This window comes from Panthera pardus, unplaced genomic scaffold (assembly GCF_024362965.1).
Source record: "Panthera pardus isolate Hobbes unplaced genomic scaffold, ASM2436296v1 HiC_scaffold_6, whole genome shotgun sequence".
Classification (NCBI taxonomy): domain Eukaryota; kingdom Metazoa; phylum Chordata; class Mammalia; order Carnivora; family Felidae; genus Panthera; species Panthera pardus.
Genome location: NW_026526991.1, coordinates 15647408 through 15662998, shown reverse-complemented (window position 1 = coordinate 15662998; position 15591 = coordinate 15647408). Strand labels below are relative to the sequence as shown.

Genomic DNA, 15591 nt, shown 5'->3' with positions numbered 1-15591 from the left:
AAACAGCCCTGTGACACAGGTATATTTTTATCTTACATATGAGGAAATTTAGCCTCAGATAGATTAAGAAAATTGCTCCAGATCCAAATTCAGAAAATAGTAGAGCTAGGGACTAGAGGGAATCTAAATAGTCTGTTCTGTGCTTTTCTTGCTGTATCGCTAGTGTCTTCTTGTGCCTTTGAGGATCCCTAAAATCTCACAACTGTCTCATTGGGACAACTTAACTTCCCTCTTGTCCCTGTTCTCAGCTATATTATTCTTCTCTGGCTGCTGTTAACAGAATGCCATAGACTGGTGGCTTAATCAGCAAAATTTATTTCTCACAGTTTTAGAGGCTAAGAAGTCCAAGATCAGGATGCCAGCAGATTTCATCCTGAGGCCTTTTCTCTTGCTTGTAAATGGCTGTCATCTCACTGTGTGCTCACATGATCTCTTTGTGCAGAGAGGGGTAGAGGGAAAGTGTGAGTGAGCTAGCTCTCCAGGGTCTCTTCTTTCAAAGGCACTAATCCCATTGGACTAGCGCCCCTCCCTAATGACCTCATCTAACCCTAATTACCTCCCCAAAGGCCCATTTCCAAATACCAACATATTGGTGGTTAGAGCTTCAACATCTGAATTTAACGGGGACACAAACATCATGGTAAACATCAGCTTACCATCAGAGCCCCTGACTATCTTCTGTCACCTGGGACATTAGAGCTGGGAACTAGATTCAGAGATAGAGTAACTAGTACAGACTGAATAGTTGAGTGTTGTGGGGTAGATGGCATTGGAGACAAAGCAGGGAAATCCTAAAGAGACTATATAGGAAAGACTTGGATAAACTTTTAGGCAAAAAGGCAAAGGAGCTATAGAGATCTGTAGGACCTTGATCTGTATTAGCCACTAAGATACCAGGTATGTGTTGTAATAGTGTCCATCTTCCAGCCTTGTTAGTATACTGCGTGATCAAACTATAGCTTATGTTAAGAATTCACTAAAGATTAATGAGATAATGAGCCCTTCTTTGGTAAATTATAATAAACAACAAATGATACTTCTGTATTTGCTGATATATTAACTTAAAATACTAAACTATATTTTAATAGGAGAAAAAGGCTTTCTGAAAAAAAAAGACTCTTAAATAGTAAGAGAAGCAGAGTTGGCTGGTACTGTATTTGAAGAGAAATAAAAAGTTTTGACATGCCCATTTCTGCCCTCAGTTGAGAAAGGATGGGCAGCGGATTTTGTGAGTTTTCATTTGCACCTAAGCAGTCTTTGCTATCCCTTAATGAACTCCTGATGATGCAACATGTCTTTCTCAGGACTGCTAATTAGCAAACAAACTTGAGCCAAACTTACATAATTGTTGTTCGTCTGCACTTTCTCTTCAATATTTTTGGCAAGATTACCATGGTATAGAACATAGCCAGAAGGATTGTCTTACTGAAAAATGTACATGTGGAGTAAGGTAAACTAGAGGTGAAATTTAGGAAGTGAGATAAACCTTATTCACAAGGACAGTATCCATTACATAAAAAGTGAGAACTACCATCACCTCCCATACTACAAGCAGGGAAAAGAAACCCACAAGTGTATAGAAATAATAGTAAGTTAAATATCATATAGACCCAGCTGCATGAGTATTCATTTAGAAAATTTAATCTTTATCTTTTTATAAAGAAATTCTAAATTTGACCTTCAGAATCCTTTCTCCAACCTTTACTAAAAACCCAGGTTAGAATTCTGGCAGTGAGTCAGTGATTGTTTAACATTTTTGTAAAATACAAATTTTTAATAGGTCTATCTTGTAGAACTGACAACATTGTTCTGTTAATTATAGTAAGCTTATTTTAGAATTTAATACCTCTCTTTCTCTGTCTTGCGTGCGCGCGCGCACACACACACACACACACACACACGTGCTGTACAGAGAGGGCAAAAGTTTAGAACTATCAGATTTAGGTGGCTGACCTTCAAGTCCAGTTATGAACTAAAATTAGATCCCTGTGGAATATATATCTAGTGACATCCATCAGAGGAGAGAGTAGGCACAACCTTGAGAGGCCAGGGAAGTATCATTCAATGGATCCTGCCTTAGCTACAATATTCCTCTTATATCTTATTTTTTAATCTCAAAAATTCATGTGACTTTTTGTATTGTGAGTTTTAATGTATTTACTTTCATGTAGAAATTCTTCCCCACCCTGCCCCCACTAAATCTTTTAGTAACCAGTGGTTAAAGAGGATGTACTAGGATTGCCCTGTGACTTTAAGTATCCCTGGCACTGTGCCACATCTCCCAGATGAATGTGCATAGTCTATTTTAAGAGCAGGGTCCTATCCCATCACTATAGGAGCACTGGTTGGAGCAAGAGCATAAATCAAACATGTGGCTAATGTTGTGGACATAATGGACAAAAAGTGTGGTGGGCAGGAGTCCATTCTTATTAAAGAGAGAGTAGTAGACTCTGAGAATAGGTATTCAGTTCCGTGAAAATAGAAGAACAGAAACATTAAATAATAATAAAAAAGTGATAATAAGTAGAACCATGTTTAAGGACTTAAGTCTGTTCATTTAAGGAGAAAAAAAAATCAGTCCTCAGTAATTCCTTTCACAGGCCTAGCTTAACCCTGAATTGCTTTCAAAGTTGGAACACCCATTTTTGCTTTATTTCTTACACATCACCAGATGCCAGTAGAATGAAAAGATAACACAGAATGCTAGAACGGGAAACTCAGATTTTTACCTGAGGGTAAGAATCTGAGTTTCCCGTTCTAGCATTCTGTGCTATCTTAGGCAAATAGTTTAGCCTCCCTGGGAGTCAGTTTTCATGTCTGTAAAATAAAAGAAATACTCCCAAGTCCTGAGTATATTATTAGGTTTGGGGTTTTTTAAAATTTTTTTTTAATCTTTATTTATTTTTGAGACAGAAACAGAGTGTGAGCAGGGGAGGAACAGAGAGAGAGGGAGATACAAAATCCAAAGCAGGCTCCAGGCCCTGAACTGTCAGCACAGAGCCAGATGTGGGGCTCGAACTCATGAACTGTGAGATCATGACCCAAACTGAGGTCGGACGCTTAACTGACTGAGCCACCCAGGTGCCCCTATTAGGTATTATTTTTTAAAAGGATTCTGTGGTCAAACAAATAAAGGAAATAGCAGTTTTAAAAAATTAAACAGGTTTATTTTCCATAGTACATCTGAGAATCTTTAATACTTTAATAAGCTTTATAAGTTTCTCAGACTTACTCTCCCCAATATCTACTTTTTTATAGCACCTTTTGCAACTGCTAGTACTTGTTATTATTAAATAGTCACTATAGCCCTTTCTAACTCTTAATATTCTGATTCTGTAAATTACACTCATTTTGTTTGGCTCTTCAGCTGTTTTCTGGCCTGTAGTTATCATTGGGTTACTGCCAAGTTGAACTCTGTGCCTGTGCTGTGTGTGTACCCTGCCCCTCTCCAGCTCAAACTGGAAAGTTATTGCATTTTCCTGTTTCTTATAAATAAAACAGACATTCGTGCATGTCTTTGGCAATGTTCACTTTCTCTGTTCACTATTGTTTCATTTTGATTTAATTATTCAATTATCGCCCCATTTTTATTCTAAATTAATATATAAATCTTTACTTGAATTTCCCAAATAATAGTAAAGACTTTTAAAAGTCTCAGCTCATTACATCCTTTTGATAAACCCTGATGTTGAAGAGAAAACTAGATGTCAAACCTACATATAGGCATATTATTTTAATCATAAAAACAAGCCTCCTTCAAGATAGTACTGTTGGCTGAGATCTTTAATTATAGGTCTTGTTCTTGGAAGTGTACAATTTTAGCTCTTACTATGTACCAACATCTTATTTACTAAAACAACACCATAATACGTATTATCCCCATTTTAAACATAATGAAACTAAAGCTCAGAAAAATCAAGTAACTTCCTAGATCTCGCAGGTAAAAAATACAGCAAAGTGAAGACTGACTCTGGAAGTCATATTCTTTATTATAGCATGTAGCCTTTTACTAAAGTATATGGTAATGCATTGTAGTTATGATGTTAAATAACATTTATTGGGTATTTATTTTATCTGAGAACAGCACATGCACACTGTCTCATTTAATTCCCCCAACAACCCTATGAGTAGGTACCATCATACCCATGTTACAGATAAGGAAATTTAAAAACATGACCAATTTATTAAAAATCACACAAATAAGTGGCACCTAGGAATTAAGCCCAGAACTTTAATGGCCTATGTGGACATAAAACTCTGTGTTTAGCATATAGTGCTTTGAAGATGTTGCACTTCGTATATATGTTTGTAAGTACATATTCAACATATTTGACAGCATCTTTGTACCTGTGGAAGAAAAAGAAATATATCAGACAAATCCTGCCCGCCCAAAACTGATGAAAGAGATAAGAACTCTCCATAAATATAATTCAAGGTCAGAGGTGTTAAGTGCTATAAAAGTGGTAGAGATAGAAGAGGTTATTTCTAATCTTACAAAGATGACATTTGCCTTGAAGAAACAAATTATTTCGGAAGGTCAGGGTTTAAGAAGACATGCTATGTACAGGAAGTAACATGAGAAAAGGCACATATGTTCACATAGATAGTAGAGAGTAGGTTTCTCAGCCCAGATCAAGGATAATGTGACAGTAAATTGAGTGTGAGTTTTAGAAAGGTGGATATATGTTGGAGGAGGATCTGACCCCTTCCTAGATAATGAGTTTAGATGTATTTTATTTGAGGTGTCCACTGTGGGGCGATTAAAGAGAAAGGTCTACCAAGCAGTATCATTTTCTTTTTGCTGCCAGCTTTAGAAAATGGGTTCCCTATCTCCTGAATGATTAAGACCTCTGTCAACCAAGTTGTCCAAGTTAGAAATCTGAGACAATCCTTGTCTCCTCTTTCTTCTCCACCCTGATGACCACTCCACCAATCATCCAGTCAGTTCTACTTCCTTAAAATCTCTTAGCTTTCCCTTTTTTTTTTTTTTTTTTAAGTCGGCTCAATGCCCAATGTGGGGCTTGAACTCATGACCCCAAGATCAGGAGTCACATGCTGTACCAACTGAGCCAGCCAGATGCCCCTCACAGTCTCTTAGCTTTCTACTTCTCTGCTTAGTTCACATAACCATCATTTCTCATCTCATTAACTTTTTCTGGTTCTGTCCCATTTCTTGTGCATTTTCCATGTTACCATCAGAATGATAATTTCTTTTTTTTAATATGAAATTTATTGTCAAATTGGTTTCCATACAACACCCAGTGCTCATCCCAAAAGGTGCCCTCCTCAATACCCATCACCCACCCTCCCCTCCCTCCCACCCCCCATCAACCCTCAGTTGTTCTCAGTTTTTAACAGTCTCTTATTAACCTCTTTTTTTTCTTCCCCTCCCCCATGGACTTCTGTTAAGTTTCTCAGGATCCACATAAGAGTGAAAACATATGGTATCTGTCTTTCTCTGTATGACTTATTTCACTTAGCATAACACTCTCCAGTTCCATCCACGTTGCTACAAAAGGCCATATTTCATTCTTTCTCATTGCCATGTAGTATTCCATTGTGTGTGTAAACCACAATTTCTTTATCCATTCATCAGTTGATGGCCATTTAGGCTCTTTCCATAATTTGGCCATTGTTGAGAGTGCTGCTATAAACATTGGGGTACAAAGCTTCTGCACAGCAAAGGAAATAGTCAACAAAACTAAAAGGCAACCAATAGAATGGGAAAAGATATTTGCAAATGACATATCAGACAAAGGGCTAGTATCCAAAATCTATAAAGAGCTCACCAAACTCCACACCCGAAAAACAAATAATCCAGTGAAGAAATGGGCAGAAAACATGAATAGACACTTCTCTAAAGTAGACATGCAGATGGCCAACAGGTACATGAAAAGATGCTCAACATCACTCCTCATCAGAGAAATACAAATCAAAACCACACTCAGATATCGCCTCACCCCAGTCAGAGTGGCTAAAATGAACAAATCAGGAGACTATAGATAGTCTGGAGAGGCTGGAGAGGATGTAGAGAAACGGGAACCCTCTTGCACTGTTGGTGGGAATGCAAACTGGTGCAGCCACTCTGGAAAACAGTGTAGAGGTTCCTCAAAAAATTAAAACTAGACCTACCCTATGACCCAGCAATAGCACTGCTAGGAATTTATCCAAGGGATACAGGAGTGCTGATGCATAGGGGCCCTTGTACCCCAATGTTTATAGCAGAATGATAATTTCAAAGCACAATCTAATGTCATCCCCCTGCTTAATACCTTGTAATAAGTTCCCCATTTCCTTCTGGATTAATTCCAACTCTTTATTCTCTTCATCATACAGACATGGACTAGTATATCCTCTCTTTAAAAAAAAAAAAAGGAAAAGAAAAATAAACGACCTCTCTTTATCTTATAGTTGCTCTTATTACCATTCAATTTCTGTTTCTTTTTTTTTTTTTAATATATGAAATTTATTGTCAAATTGGTTTCCATACAACACCCAGTGCTCATCCCAAAAGGTGCCCTCCTCAATACCCATCACCCACCCTCCCCTCCCTCCCACCCCCCATCAACCCTCAGTTTGTTCTCAGTTTTTAACAGTCTCTTATGCTTTGGCTCCCTCCCACTCTAACCTCTTTTTTTTTTTTTCCTTCCCCTCCCCCATGGGTTTCTGTTAAGTTTCTCAGGATCCACATAAGAGTGAAACCATATGGTATCTGTCTTTCTCTGTATGGCTTATTTCACTTAGCATCACACTCTCCAGTTCCATCCACGTTGCTACAAAAGGCCATATTTCATTCTTTCTCATTGCCACGTAGTATTCCATTGTGTATATAAACCACAATTTCTTTATCCATTCATCAGTTGATGGACATTTAGGCTCTTTCCATAATTTGGCTATTGTTGAGAGTGCTGCTATAAACATTGGGGTACAAGTGCCCCTAGGCATCAGTACTCCTGTATCCCTTGGATAAATTCCTAGCAGTGCTATTGCTGGGTCATAGGGTAGGTCTAGTTTTAATTTTCTGAGGAATCTCCACACTGCTTTCCAGAGCGGCTGCACCAATTTGCATTCCCACCAACAGTGCAAGAGGGTTCCCGTTTCTCCACATCCTCTCCAGCATCTATAGTCTCCTGATTTGTTCATTTTGGCCACTCTGACTGGCGTGAGGTGATATCTGAGTGTGGTTTTGATTTGTATTTCCCTGATATCTCTGTTTCTTTATAGTCACATCTTGAAAGGTATGTACGTCTGTCTGCACATTCTCATTTCCCAAATACTATGTAGAAACTGCTTTTATCAAGGTCACTGGTGATCTAGCATTGCCAAATCCTTATACTACTTGATCTTTCATCAGCATTGGAAACAGTTGACTACTCCCTCTATAAAATATTTTCTTTCCTGTATTGTCTTCCAGAGCACCACACTCCTAAATTTCCTCTTGCTTCCAGCTGTAACTCTTAATCTCTTTTATCAAGTTCTCCTCCTCCCAGCCTCTAAGTGGTGGCATTTTTCATGGCTCTATCATCTTCCTTCTATTTTCTATGTATTTTACTGTAGGCAATCTATTCCTATAGCTCCAAGCACCTTTACTCATAGAGAAGATGTAGCCCTGATGGCTGCTTAGGGCTTCAGCCACATATTCAACTTTGTACTTGACATCTCTGTGGGCATTGCAAACTTAATGTGTCTATACATAATTTTCCCCAAAACCTGTTTGTCAAAAATACATATCAAATCCATCTACCTTTCTCTCTCTCTGCTGCTTCCATTCTAGTTGAAGCTGTATTTGTTCCCTTCCAATCCATTTTCCACACAGCAGCCAGTGTGGTTTTCTTTTCTTTTTTCTTCTTATGTTTATTTTTGAAAGAGAGAACGAGCTGGGGAGGGGCAGGGAGAGAGGGGGACAGAGGATCCCAAGCAGGCTCGGCGCTGACAGCAGAGAGACCTGATGTGGGGCTCGAACCCTCGACCGGTGAGATCATGACCGGAGCCAAAGTCTGACACCTAACTGACTGAGCCCCCCAGATGCCCCAGGCAGTGTGATTTTCTAAAAAGTTTTAATTGGGTTGTATGTCTCCTTTGCTTAAACTCCTTTAGTGACTTTTCATAGCATTTAAAGTCTAATCTCCTTATCATGGACTGTAAACCTCCACGTGGTCTGGTGCCAGGTTATTCTCCAGTTACATCTCAGAGCACTGCCACTAACATCACCCACCCTGGCTTTCAAGACCTTAAACACACCAGACTCTGCCAGCAGTGCTCTTTCTTTGCACATTTAGCACCTTCTCACCATCAGAACTTGGCTTAAATACCACTTTAAAATGGATCCTTTCTCCAGTGATTTTCTATCATACCATCCTGTTCATTTCTCTTATAACACTTTAATTTTTTGTTTGTGTTCCCCATTAGACTGTCATCCCCATAACACATAATAGAATAATGTTTGTTTTGCTCACCACTGTACACCTCTCACATTACACAGTGCCTTGAATATAGTGGGCATTCAAGTACTGTTAAATGATTGAATGGAAATTGAATGTGTACATTTCACATCTCGCCTTAGATGTCACTTCCTTAAGAAATCTTTCCCTGAGTTGGTCTGTATCCCTCCCATAAGTTGGATTAGGTGCCTTAGATTTTTATTACCATAGTTTTTTACACTTAAATCAGTGATTCTCACTGGGAAGTGATTTTATTCCCCAAGAGACATTTGGCAGTTTCTGGAGACACTTTATATATGTATATATATATGTGTGTGTGTGTGTATGTGTGTGTGTATATATACATATATATATACATATGTGTGTGTGTGTATATATATATATATATAATTGTCAAATTGGCTTCCATACAACACCCAATGCTCATCCCAACAAGTGTCCTCCTCATTGCCCATCACCCACTTTCCCCTCTCCCCTATTCCCCATCAACCCTCAGTTTGTTCTCTGTATTTAAGAGTCTTTTATGGTTTGCCTCCCTCCCTCTCTGTTTATAACTTTTCTTTTTCTCCCTTCCCTTCCCCCATGGTCTTCTGTTAAGTTTCTCAAGATCCACATATGAGTGAAAACATATGGTATCTGTCTTTCTCTGCCTGACTTATTTCACTCAGCATAATACCCTCCAGTTCCGTCCACGTTGCTGCAAATGGCAGGATTTCATTCTTTCTCATTGCCAAGTAGTATTCCATTGTATATATAAACCACATCTTCTTTTTTTTTTTTAATTTTTTTTTAAAGTTTTTTTTTTTTTTTAATTTATTTTTGAGACAGAGAGAGACAGAGCATGAACAGGGGAGGGTCAGAGAGAGGGAGACACAGAATCCGAAACAGGCTCCAGGCTGTGAGCTGTCAGCACAGAGCCCAACGCGGGGCTCGAACTCATGGACCGCGAGATCATGACCTGAGCCGAAGTCGGCCGCTTAATCGACTGAGCCACCCAGGTGCCCCAAACCACATCTTCTTTATCCATTCATCAGTTGATGGACATTTAGGCTCTTTCCATATTTTGGCTATTGTTGAAAGCACCGCTATAAACATTGGGGTACAAGTACCCCTATGCATCAGCACTCCTGTATTCCTTGGGTAAATTTCTAGCAGTGCTATTGCTGGGTCATAGGGTAGATCTATTTTTAATTTTTTGAGGAACCTCCACACTGTTTTTCAGAGTGGCTGCACCAGTTTGCATTCCCACCAACAGTGCAAGAGGGTTCCTGTTTCTCCACATCCTTGCCAGCATCTGTAGTCATAGAGACACTTTTGATTGCTGTATTAGGTAGTGGTAGTGAGGGGGTGTTACTGGTATCTAGTGGGTGGGGGCCAATGATGCTATTAAATTTCTTATACATATCCTGAGAGAATTATGTAGTCCAAAAGGTCAGTAGTGCTAAGGCTGAAAACTTCTGGCTTAGACCTATCAGAGCACTTATCACACTAATCCATGGCTTGTATTTCTTTGTAAATGCTCCCCCATTCGATTTTAATTTGCTTAGAAGCTTGCTATTGGCTACCCAGTACCAAGGATTTTACCTTGGATTTATTAGATACTTGGTGTCTTCTTGAATGAATGAATGAATGAATGAATGAATAGGTAAACAAATGAATATATAAACCAGCCATAGCACAACTAGGCTAACTTGGACTAACTTTTAGTATTAGTTATAGAGAGTAGTTGCTTCGTCATTTAGGTGAAATATAACTTTTGTTACTTATGGAATGCTGGCATAAGAGGTTCTGTATGAGATATTGATGAGACATTGTATTTCAAAGGTGCATTTTATTTAAATTTAAAGCTAACCTGATGCAACAAAGGGACCCCAAGATAGAAGTGGTTTGAGGAATATTGGTGTTTTATTACCTTTTCAAGTGATAGTTCTGAGGTGATCCGATCTGGTTAGGTAGGTGAATAACTCTGCTCTGTAAATTTATTCAGTTGCCCTGTTTTCCTTCTGAGTTTCCAAGTCATGCTTCACTATCTCAGCATTGTCCTAGCATATACTGGGCTGCCACTTCCAAGTTCTGGGCTACAGAATAGGACAAGAAAGTAGAGAAAGAATGCTCACTGTCTTAAAGACCCAAACCCAGAAATGGCTTGCAACGTGTTCACGTACATTCCATTGGCAAGAGCTGAGTCATATGGTCATATGGCCTCAGAGCAGGTGAGGAATGTGTCATAGGTAGGCATTCGTGGGTCTTGCCACACTTCTGTTACTATATCTGAAGGGGAGAATGGATTTTGGTGGACACTGATAATAGTTTTTCAATATAGTGTTCAGCAATTAAACTAAATCTTAGATAAGCATGTTTATGAGACAGTCCCTCATTACCATGGGATCTGAGTTAGTTTTACTACTTTTGTTATATAGTTCAAGAAAATTTATACAGTATAAAATGCATTCTCTAGAACAGTGCTCCTTAAATTCCTTATGGTGAAGGGCCAAGGTTTTTGTTTGTTTGTTAATTTTTCCCTAATTTGCAGTAGACCAGTGCTTCCATAAAATACAATAAAAATGAAACATTAAAAGAGATAACCACATCCTTTAATAGTCACAGCAAAGTCGGATTACTATAAATGTTTCTAAATGCAAACTCAATTTTTTTATACCTATTTTCAGTTTGTGTACCTATCTCAATGCAGTCCAGTTACAGTTTGTGAACTGGCATCAATCTGTAGACACGTTTGAGTAGCACTTATATGTCGGGTTGCCAGAGTATAGGAAACTATTATGTCTGTATTTTTTTTTTAATTTTTTAAATGTTTATTTATTCTTGAGAGAGAGAGAGACAGAGTGTGAGTTGGGGAGGGGCAAAGAGAGAAGACAATCCAAAGTGGGCTCCGGGCTCTGAGCTGTCAGCACAGAGCCCAATGTGGGGCTCAAACTCACAAACTGTGAGATCATGACCTGAGCTGAAGTTGGATGCTTAACTGACTGAGCCACTCAGGTACCCCCTATTTTGTCTGTATTTTGAGCAAAGACTCTTTTTTATGTATAAAATTTGACTTTTAATTTCTTAATATTTTTAGAAATCACCTTTTAAAACAGTATATAAATCATGATAGATCATTTGAATGTTCATCTATGCTTTATAGCATGTTCTGCTTACTTCATAGCAAAAGCCAAAGCTGATCTTAGTTTTACAGATTCATAGTGAAGAGCTTATCATCCTGGAGCTGGAAGAAGGTTGCCTTAGGAACTCTTAATGCATGATATAGATGAAGAAAGAGGCCAAATAGAGTGACATACTCAAGATCATATTTTTAATAAATGAGAGAACGCTGTGGTACAATCATTGACATGAAGTGGAAATCACATTGGAGTCAGATAATCTGGATTAAGTCCTGGCCTTCTACTTCTTAGTTAAGTGTCCTTAGACAATAGTTTAGGTAAGTGTCTAGTGAGCATTTCTTACATTGAAGAACATATATAAGTAGTTTTTTGTACACTTACAAAACCACCCATTATGAAACCACTCCTTTTGATGCTAATAAGTCCACTGCTCTTTCTGGATTCTGCTATATTTCATGGTAGAGGCTTACTGAGAACAGAAGTCATTTAATATAACTGCATCTATTTAAAATTATTTATATAAGGATTCTGTAGCAATGTGGAAAAATGCTAATAATTAAATTAAAAATTAAAAAGTCAGGAAACAAAATATATACACGTTATGATTGTAATTCTGTGTTAAAGTAATATGCATATGTTACTGATAATCAAGTAGATTGACTAAGAATAAATACTTCTGTCTCCTGCATTATAAAATATACCCGCTAGGGGTGCCTGGGTGGCTCAGTCAGTTAAATGTCCAAGTCTTAATTTCAGCTCAGGTCATCATCACACAGTTGTGAGTCCTGCATCGGGCTCCATGCTGGGCATGGCCCCTACCCAGCTTGTGCTCGCTCACTTTCTCAAAAAGAAATGAAAAAATTATACACACACACATTAGCTGGTGTAATTATGACTGTTTTTCTATTTTCTTTAATAGTTTGGTGTGTTTTACATTTTCTTTTTTTTCCCTTTTTTTTTTTTAACATTTATTTATTTTTGAGAGACAGAGCATGACCAGGGGAGGAGCAGAGAGAGAGGGAGACACAGAATCCAAAGCAGGCTCCAGGCTCTGAGCTGTCAGCACAGAGCCCGATGTGGGGTTTGAACCCACGAACCATGAGATCATAATCTGAGCTGAAGTTAGACACTTAACCAACTGAGCCATCCAGGCTCCCTGGTGCATTTTACATTTTAAAGAACATATATATTTAAGTTATTTAACCTCTTCAGAAAAAAAGAACTTCATATGAAGACATCTAAGTTCTGCTCATATAAAGAGACATTTTTACCCAATGAGACAAACCATCTTACTAGTCCAATCACACGAATAGCCTTTACTACTTCTCTTTCCTTCTTAGAAAGGAGAAGTGTCCAGATAACATTAATAGACTTCTACTAATCCTTTAGATTTGAAGAACTTAATCTAATCAGTTTATATTTTGGGTGCTAACTTGTGTGCTAGTTGCTCTACTGAGGGCTACAAGGATTATGAAGAATATGAATAATAATAATCACCATTTACAGAGTACTTATTATGTCCCAGAGTCTATTTCACAATAGCCCTATGAGATATAGATGATACTATTCCCTTTTTACACATGGGACAGTGAGGCTCAAAGAAGTTAAATAGCATGTCTGAATTACACAGCAGCAAAGCCTAGTAATATACCCAACTCTAATTCAGAAACCACTACAATTTATATTTTCTTCTGTCTTGAAAAAAAAAAAAGTGTCCTTTCTGCCATCAGAGAGCTTTTAGTAGTAACAGGAAGAATGTACAGAGCACCAAATGACTGCTATAAGATATGGTTTGGGTATTCCTTGGAGAGAAAGAATGTTGGGAGCTGAAGTGGTTAGGAGAAATTTTATATCAAAAGTGAATATTAGCGGCACCTGGGTGGCTCTGTCAGTTAAGCGTGAATTCTTTATTTCTGCTTCGGTCATGATCTCACAGTTCGGTTCGTGAGATCAAGCCCCAGGGTGGGCTCTGTGCTGACAGTGTGGAGCCTGCTGCTCCGTATTCTTTCCCTCTCTCTCTCTGCCCCTCTCCCTGCTCATGTGTGTGCACGCTCTCTCTCTCTCTCTCACTTTCTCTCTCTCTCTCACTTTCTCTCTCTCTCTCACTCAAAATAAATATTTTTCTTAAAAGTGAATTCTGAGGTTAGCTTTGAAGAATGGTTAAAACTTGAATAGTCAAAGAGGAAGAAGAACTGATGCATGTAGAGGGGAAGCAGTAAGAAAGCAGAAGAGCTCAGTGTGAGATAATTTGGATAGGAATATAGCTAAAGAGGAGGGTTTGATAGAAGCACAGTATGAAAGAGAAGCCTGAAAAAGTAGGTTGGAGATCTTAATTGCTAAACTGAGGACTCTGAGATTTTATTTTATAATAATATATAAACCTATACTGAATACTTACACATTCTAGGCACTATTCTAAGAGCTATACATGTGGGATATCATTTAGCTCTTACAGTAAATGAGGCCCAGAGAGGCCAAGTAAGTTGCCACAGTCACACTGTTAGAAGATGGTAGAAGAGCCAAGGTTTGAATACAAGGAGTTTAAATCCAGAACCTTTGCCTTCATCACAGTACTGCTGTGGTTCTAGAGTCCATGGTAAGTTGAACAAGTTTCAAGCCCAGGACCATTGACCTTAAACAAGTAATATATTTCACATGTGGAGTAGTTGTTTTTTTTTTTAATTTTATTTTATTTTATTTATTTATTTTTTCAATATATGAAGTTTATTGTCAAATTGGTTTCCATACAACATCCAGTGCTCATCCCAAAAGGTGCCCTCCTCAGTACCCATCACCCATCCTCCCCTCCCTCCCACCCCCCATCAACCCTCAGTTTGTTCTCAGTTTTTTAAGAGTAGTTTTTAATATTTAAGATAAGAAAGGTAATGTGACCAGACAGTGACACCCTATTCATCTTGAGGATAATCAAAGAGAAGTTAAGGTATTTGTATTAATGGCTTTCAACTCAGCCTACTTTTCTATGCTTATCTGGTCCATTGCTCTCACTTAACCCCAGTCCTCTAACATCCAAGTTGTGTCAGTCCATTGTTAACCATAGTTCAGTGGTTCACAGAGTGTAGCTTCTGAATTGGCAGCAGCAACTAGGAACTTGTTAAAAGTCCCAATTTTGGAACCTCACTCAAGACCAACTGAATCAGAACCTCTGAGGGTGAAGTATAACAATGTATTTTAACAATCCCTTTAGCTGATTATGATCCATGATGAAGTTTGACAACCATTGCTGTATAGACTTTGGGATTTCAGTTCAGGAGCAAATTACTAAAATTTTTTGGCGGTACTGATAGCAACATTGGGGAACTATTTGGGATCTTACTCTTGAGTGTCTGCTCCTGCGTCCACAGTGTAACTTTATAGAAATAGCCATGGCTTGCTAAGCTAGTAAGCATTTTAAAAGGGCTTTTTCTCAGACTCTTTGATTCTTAGTAATTATATTTTGTAAGCATACCTCAACTTTGCTTTCTGACTTTCATTCGTTACCGAGAACCCAAACTCTAAGTGAAAGTTGTTAAATCAGAAAATATTTCCATTAATTTTGATAGAAAAAAAAATTGTGTTTTGTAATTATCTAAGGTACCAAAATAATTTGAGATTGAAAAATATATATCAGTTGAACAATGAAAACAATTTTGAAAGTAAATAAAATAGTAAATAAAAATAGTCTATACCTAACCTCTAATATAATGACAGTTTATTGTACCTGCAAAAAGAGGAAGAGAAGACTTGATAGTAAGTGGTGGCTGGTGGAGGAGGAATACAAAGGAGTCATTCTTTGGAAGATGCTGGAGAGTCAGGTAGTAGTAGTAGTTTTAAGGTTAGATATTTGTGGTTATCTTGCACTTAAAAATAGGTATAGCACACCTGATCCAGCCACAGGGCTACAGAAAACATGGCCTATTCTCTAGGAGCCTGGAGAAGGAGTGAGATGCTCCAATAACTTACTCTATACAAAAGCAAAAATTAAGATCTTGTTGGAAGCACAAATATCAAAAGAAGGAGTGACTAGGGAA

The 15591-nt window shown here is 38.1% G+C and overlaps 1 protein-coding gene across 8 annotated transcripts in view; it reads left to right on the top strand.

Moving 5' to 3' along the window:
• Positions 1–15591, top strand: part of RIC8B (RIC8 guanine nucleotide exchange factor B) — a 103360-nt gene that overhangs the window by 21834 nt on the left and 65935 nt on the right. The gene's annotated exons all lie outside the window — the stretch shown is intronic.